Source organism: Octopus sinensis, linkage group LG17 (assembly GCF_006345805.1).
Source record: "Octopus sinensis linkage group LG17, ASM634580v1, whole genome shotgun sequence".
In the NCBI taxonomy this organism is placed as follows: domain Eukaryota; kingdom Metazoa; phylum Mollusca; class Cephalopoda; order Octopoda; family Octopodidae; genus Octopus; species Octopus sinensis.
This window is the reverse complement of record NC_043013.1, coordinates 33,686,711-33,695,104: the sequence shown is the minus strand read 5'-3', so window position 1 is coordinate 33,695,104 and position 8,394 is coordinate 33,686,711.

Below are 8,394 nucleotides of genomic sequence, written 5' to 3'. Positions count from 1 at the left end.
TATGTATGACTACATGTTTACTTATATAGATTATAAGACGGAGGGGTATAATTGAATGCATACATATATCTATATATGCATATACTTATGTATGTATATACGTATGTAGGTACATATGTGTCTATGAACATGAATAGATCTCTACGCTTGTTTCTATGAGCGAGTGTATATATATATGTATCAGTGTGTAAAAAAAAAACACATTACGAAGCTATTTCGTTTAATTTGCGTATATTTATGTTAATGTTATAAAAATACACATCAACACAGAGACATTTGTATGCGTGTTTGTGTGACTCCGTGAGTGCGTGCATGATTGGGTGTGTTGTGTGTGTGTGTGTGTGTGTGTGTGTGTGTGTGTGTGTGCGTGCGTGCGTGTATGTGCATGCGGGCATGTGTGTGTTATGCACTTGTGGCCTTATTCTTAGTTTACATTTTTATTTGTTCTCCTGAATATGATTTCGCATAATTAAGTATATATTTGTGTTCAAAGATATATATATATATATATATATATATATATATATATATATATATATATATATATATAATATACATATACATATATTAAATAAATTATTATATATATATATATATATATATATATATATAATATATAATATACATATATATTATGCATATATTATATATATGTATATATGCATGTATATTTATATATATGTATATACATGCATCTACATATGTTTATGGGTTTCAATATACTCGTATACAAATATGCGTGCATGTGTACATACATACATATATATATACAGAGAAAGAGAGAGAGAGAGAGAAGAGAGAGAGAGAGAGAAGTACATATATACATGGACATGTGCCCCATGCAAAATATTGTTGCTCGTTCGAAGCATATTTTTATGAAAGTGATCAATATATAATAACTAGACTATTGTTCGATAAATATGGAATGAGTCTTCTGGAAACCAGTACATTCCTCAGTACAGATAAATTCAATAATACATTCACTCGTATACACACGCGCGCACACGCACACACACAGACACAGTATATCTCTTGAGGGCAATTATATTTTAATTTATTCAATACTTTAATATATCTATGTGAAGTTGCGTGGCTTAGTGGTTAGGGTGTTTGGCTCACGATCGTAAGGTCGTGAGTTCAAATCCCGGTGACGTGTTTATTTCACGTTGCTCCAGTCCACTCAGCTGATAAAAATGAGGAGGGGACCCGCTTCGGTCATGAATGACCATGGGATTGCACCTAGAAAGTTACTCTCCGAGGTACAAGTCTGGGCAATGTTGTTTATGGAAGGCCAGCAGTCGCCCATGCATACCAGCCTCCCCTCTCTACACCACTGATGTTATCCAAGGGAAAGGCAAAGGGGCCGATACAGCTTGGCACCAGTGGTGTCGCAACTCGTTTCTACAGCTGAGTTAACTGGAGCAACGTGAAATAAAGTGTCTTGTCAAAGAACATAACACGCAGCCTACCTGTATTTCAAAGGGCCACTCTGAATCTTCCTGAGAACTACGTTAAGGATACACGTGTCTGTGGAGAGCTCAACCACTTGCACGTTAATTTCACAAGCAAGCTTTTCCATTGATTGTATCAGCTGTGACGCTCGTCGCCGTAACCGACGGAGTGCTCCTTAGAATATGCAATATCAGAAGCTTAAAAAGTATGAGATGATTAAAAGTTTTGTGAGAATCGGCAAAAGTGAATTAACGTTTATTAGAGTCTGGGGTCAGAGTCAGAGGTGGATGCGAAGTTTTCGGTTATTCATGAAACAGCAGTCAGTTACATGACCAGTGATACAGTTGCAGAGTATTTTCCTGGACTTACTATTGCTCTAGTCGACTCCTCTTTCCGGATCGATTCTGATGAAATGTTCCTCAAGAGAGACTTTTTTAACGCTTGGTCTTCTCAGTCACTGACCACTATAATAGTTTTCTTTACACGACTTTTAATAGCTTTCCTAAGGGGCATTTCAGTTGCATGACAGTTGTATAATACAGGTACATAACGTCACACATTCTCGCAAGTCGCATCGCTGGCAAGAGGACTCCATGTCTCACGTGCTTTCTCTACCTGTCTTCATACCCTGTATTCCTTTCTATTATTGTTACATTACATACACAGATATCCACACAAAGACATGCACACACACACAGAAGTGCATACACACACTAATAAAAAAAGAAATGATTACCCAGTGCTTCTGTCGTAAGGTTTTTAACATGCTATCTTAACAATGAACTTTGAATGCTCTCAATACGCGCATCTATCTTCTACTGAAAATAGCCTTTCAACATGCTATTTCGAACGTATTTCGTCGAATGAACAATTTTTATCTGCAGCAACGATGTTTATTTACGACTTTGAATTTTATCTCTTTAAATATTTAATCTTCCGCCATTTCTTATTGCTGTTTCTTGCCTTGGACATTTATTTAACTGCTAACATTTACTTTATTAAATTGTTCTGGAAGATTCTTGTCAAGTGTCATTTGAGACGACACTTGAACAAAATCCTTTCTATGCCCAGAATGTGACATCCCTGATGAACTCCTGTGTTTGATGTAAATGAAGTTCATTTTATGATAAAAATTCTGGTAGGCAGCATTGATAGAACCTTTTTAATATTTTAGGTGACATACACTACACATACCTCATACGCCTATCAACGAACATTACATATACTGACCTGTATCGGTGCATTAATATCAAACCAGCTCTACACCGAATTCTCCTTTTCCAGTTTAAGGCAAATTTCATTGTCTTAGGATTCGCTTTTTCAAAAGTGTACAACCTATACAGATGAACTAATCTGTAACCTCACACTAGCGTGCAACTAAATGATGTAAATGAATGTAAATCAGGCGTGTTGCTCTTCTCGCTTGTTATTATTGCACTGTAGGATTTGAACTAAAAAACGTAAAACTGGAAGAAATCACGCTAAGCGTTTTGTCGTATGCCGAATAAAATCTAAAATCCTAACTGGCATTTTGTTTGTCTTCACGTTATGAATTCTGATTCTGAAGACAAAGCTCTCAATTGATGAAGAACACAACAGAAATTCTGTAAGCTTTCTTGACTTCTCTATTTCGGATCAGATATTTCCCTGTTAATTTTTGAATATTCCCTGGCATAACAGTCTAGTAATCTCTCCTAGATTATTTCTTTTTTTTCTTCTTTTTTTTCATTCCACCCACCCAAAATCTTTTAAAAAATGGGTTGGAACAGATTTTCTCCGAATGTGGATTCTTGTACCAAACTTCACCCGATTCTTCATTATCATGATTTTCAATCGGATCAGTAGACCATGTCTACCAAACCAGCACAACTGTGCATTACGAGCGTAGTCATGCCATAGTAATTATACCAGTTTATCAATATCATCAGCAACAATAACATTCTCCACCTACCAAACAATGGCCCTTATTGCTTTTCGACTGTTCTCTTTTCATTTTCTTGTTTTTTTTAAAATTTTAATGGAATAAACGAGATGTAGATAAGAAAAGACAACGGGACAAGAAGGAAAGATAGAGAACGAGAAAATTAGACAGGCAAGGGTAAGATAGAAAGAGAAAGAGAGATGAGTAGGAGAAAAGAAAAGGACTTAGTGAGAGAAGGATTAACTTCTTTTTGTTTTCTCCTCTTTCTTTCTTTCTTTTTCTCTTACTGTCTCTCCTTTCTTTCTTTCTCTCTCACCCCCTCTCTCTTCCTCTCTTTATTCAAACAGAATACTACCACCCAAATCATCTACACCATCACCGCCGCCACCGCCACATTTTACAGTTTTACTTTAGTTCGCGGATTAAAAAGCGACTTTTCATTTATTATTTTGTAAACGACTCACAACAGATGTGAGAAAGCGTCAAAAGATCTCTTTCCTCCTCCTCTTCCTCCTCGTCGTCCTCCTCCTCTCTAATCTCACCGCCGAACGTCACCACGCCATCATGTCACCTCTGCCTGTTTCCGTTTCCGTTCGACCAACCGACCGACCGACCAACCAACCGACCGACCGACCGACCGATCGACCCTCGTCATCTTTATTTCGTTCACTCAAAGCATATAATAATCAGCGAAGATGGATGTTAATGGTGACAGAGTGAGTGAGTGACAGACAGCCCCCACGCTTCAGGGAGGGCAAAGCGAAACAATGGTATCGATGTGTGTATGTGTGGTTAAAAGGTGGTTGTCTGATCGTTAGGTTGATATTGGTCGCAGTGCAGTGAATGCTGGTGGCCTTGACGGTGGCGACTGCCGTGATGGAGGACTGCGATACTGGCGGTGGTAGTGGTGGGAATGGTGGCATTAGCGGTGAGTTCGTTAGTGGGATTTGTGATGAGATGATGCTAACTTGATGATGATGATGATGATGATGAGGATGATGATGAGGATGATGTTGATGATGATGATGATGATGATGATGATGATGATGATGATGATGATGATGATGATGATGGTGATGGTGGTGGTGGTGGTGATGATGATGAGGATGATGATGATGATGGTGATGGTGGTGGTGGTGGTGATGATGATGATGATGATGATGATGATAATGATGATGATGATGATGATGATGATGCTGCTGCTGATGATGATGATGATGATGATGGCAATGGCGATCGTGATCGTTGCAGTTCTTGATTAGTGCTGATTGGCGTTGGTCATGTTAGCTTGTGGTGTGTATTGATGGCTGCGATGATAGTGGCCGCTCTATGGGTTGCTGTTGTTGTTGTGGTGGTGGTGGTGGTGGTGTTAGCAAGTGAGGGGGTTGATGGCACGATGTTGGGTTTGATGGAGGGGAGGGGGGTTCAGAGGGTGATAATGGTGGCGGAGTTGTGATACAGGAGACGATTAATTTATTTGGTAGTAGCGGTGATGGTAGTGGTGGTAGTGGTGGTGGTAGTGTTGTTGTTGTTGGGTGTGGTAGTAGTGTTGTTGTTGTTGTTATTGGTGGTGGTGCTAGTGGTGGTGGTGCTAATGGTGGTAGTGTTGATGGTGGCAGTGATGCTGGGGATATTGGTGATGGTGTTGGTGGTAGTGGTGCTGGTGGTGGCGGTAGTGGTGGTGCTAGTGGTGGTAGTGTTGATGGTGGCAGTGATGCTGGGGATATTGGTGATGGTGTTGGTGGTAGTGGTGCTGGTGGTGGCGGTAGTGGTGGTGCTAGTGGTGGTAGTGTTAATGGTTGTAGTGGTAGTAGTAGTGGTGGTAGCGGTGCTAGTGGTGGCAGTGGTGGTGAGGCTAGTGGTGGTGGTAGTGGTGGTGGTGGTGGTGGTAGTGTTGATGGTGGTAGTTGTGGTGTTGATCGTGGTAGTGGTGGTAGTGATGGTGGTAGTGATGGCTGTAGTGGTGGTGGTGGTGGTGGTGGTGTGGTGGTAGTGTTGATGGTGGTAGTTGTGGTGTTGATCGTGGTAGTGGTGGTAGTGATGGTGGTAGTGATGGCTGTAGTGGTGGTGGTGGTGGTGGTGGTGGTGGTAGTGGTGGTGGTGCTAGCGGTAGAAGTGTTGATGGTGGCAGTGGCGGTGCTGGTAGTGCTGGTAATCTTGGGATTGTTTTATGGATGATGTAGTGTAGTTGTTAGTGATGACAGTGGTATAGTCTCAGTTTAGTGGAGTGGAAGTAACTTGCGTCGATTGTTGCCGGCTGAAGCGACCTGTTATGTTGATGATAATGTGTGTGTGTGTGTGTGTATATGCCTGTGTGCTTATGTGCATGCGTGTGCGTGCTATGTGTGTGTGGGGGGGTATGCTTGTGATAGTGACTCTTCATATTATACTGGTATGGCCGTGGTGACATGCATAGTCATGTTATTTATAGTGTGTGCGAAGGAGTGTGTGTGAGTGAGGATGAGAGAGAGAGAGAGAAAGAGAAAGAAAGAAAGAAAGAAAGAATGAAAGAAAGAAAGAGTGAAAGAGTGAAAGAGTGAAAGAGAGAGAGAGAGAGAGTGAAAGAGAGAAGGGAGCATAGAGGATTGAGACCGGTGACTGAAATAATACTGGTGGTTTACAGAAGTATGGAAGAGTGATGGTGACAGCTGTGGTGATGATGATGTTGTGACAATGGTGGTGGTGTTGACAGTTGTGATGGTTGTTGTTGTGGTGGTGGTAGTGTGTGGTGATGGTGGTGGTGGTGGTGGTGGTGGTTTGTGGTGATTGTAGTGGTAGTGGTTTGTGGTGATGGTAATTGTGGTGGTAGTGGTGGTGATGGTAATGGTGGTGATGGTTTGTGGTGACGGTGCTAGTGCTGGTAATGGTGGTGGTTGTGATGGGTGTGCTGGTGGCGGCTGTGATGGTTGTGGTGGTGGTGGTGCTGTTGCTGGGGTTGTGGTGGTGGTGGTGACGGTGACGAAAGTCGTGTGGTTGTAATTTGGTAATAATGTTATTAGCGATGGTATAAACAGTACTGGGAATATTAATTCGGTCGGCTGTGTTGGATTTATAGCGGCAGTTAATATTCAAAAAGGCATTGATGTGATAGTAGTGTCGGTAATGGTGAGTATTGGAATTCGAGGTTGTCTTCCGAGTTTCGGCGAAGAACCTGTCTTGCTTATTTCTCTCCATCCTCACCTTCCCGTAAGTAGTGGACGGTGACAATCTGAAGAATAACAGCAAGTTCTTAACGTCTCCATCATGGCCTTACCTTTGCCCGTTCTTGACGATTTCATCGCAGCTGTAATTACTACACGCCGTTTGGTACAAAGCTGCGGTTACCTACATTTTATGTTCGTCTTTTCTACTTAAATGAGGATAAGTAAAACGAAAAACTGCAAGCTAAATGCCTGAGATCTTAGGTCTAACATTCGAACGCCAGTGATGGCATATGAACGGATGAAAATAACTTGATTGCTGCATCAATTACAATATATCTGGTGAGAGTCGACTTAAGTGTTTGTCATTTGAGCACTTCTCGAGCGACATGAATTTATTTATTATATATTTATTTTAGATCACAATTGATGAACCATGGCGTCTTTCGTTACAGGTTTCCAACTGATTAATTAGTGGTTCATTGCATTTCTGACAGCGAGAATAACAATGAGTGTATATAACTCAGTTTAAATCAGATATATAACCGATATTTTGTTACCCTCTCTTCCATGCCAAAGGATACCAGTATACCAATCATCTCTATTGGCTTGGCACCAAGCCAGATTTGTTTCCGACGCGGTAACAGCTGTTCGACATTAACCCACAAATTAGCATTGTACGAACTCTAAATGAATGTGTTTTGAACGGTCTTTTCAATCAGTGTACGTCTCGGACAGATTCGGTTGCATAGCCAAAAGCGGAGCTTATTCTGTCGATCATCTTTAGCCGGTGGTGTTATTTCATTAATAGATATCATAAAATTGAGATAAAAACAATATTTTTTAAAATTCTTAATGGGGAACGAAGGTAATAATTATGAACTTTTTGAGGGTCTCTGAAGCTGGAAAGAAAGTGCGAGGAAAATTTCTTCAAGCTAAAAGCTTAATTTGATCTTGGTGGGGTTTCGGATTCAGAAAGCAATACTTTCTACTTTCTAATATATGCACAAGGCCTGAAATTCGGAGTGGAGAGTCGATTACATTGAGCCTAGTATACAACTGGCGCTGATTTCATCTCTCACGCAAAGATAAAAAGCAGAGCTGATCTCGGCAGAATTTCTGCTCAGAACGTAAAACCGGACGAAATGAGGCTAAGCATTATAAAATAATAATAATAATAATAATAATGATAATAATGATAATAATAATGATAATAATGATAATAATAATAATAATAATAATAATAATAATAATAATAATAATAATAATAATAATAATAATAATAATAATAATAATGATAATAATAATAATAATAGATCATAGATATAGCGTGCCCAGCAAATAACAAGGTATGCGATAATGAAGAAAGAAAAGTCGAGAGATATGATAGGTTAGCTTGGGAAGTTAAGCAGTAGTACCAATAATGGGAACAGTGAGTAAAGATTTCGAGGAGTACGTAGAACAAATAGGGCCTGCAATAAGGGTGGAGCACTTGCAGAAAACAGCAATGCTTGGATCCCCCCGAATATTCCGCAAGGTGCTCGAAAAGTAAGGGGTGTTACCTTAGCTCAGTGGTAGTGAACAGCGGACACCGTAGTATATCTCCAGCTTTAGAAGTCGTGCAAAGGCAATAAATGATAATAATAACAACAATTACAACAACAACAGCAGCAGCAGCAGCAACAACAACAACAACGACGACAACAACAATAATAATAATAATGATAATAATAATAATAATGATAATAAAATATACAGTACAGTACTGTTTCTAATTCGTGGATTTTCACCTATCGCGAGGGGTTTTGGAACGTAACACCCGTGATAGTCAAGGGATTACTGTAGTAGTAGTGATAATAATAATAATAATAATAATAATAA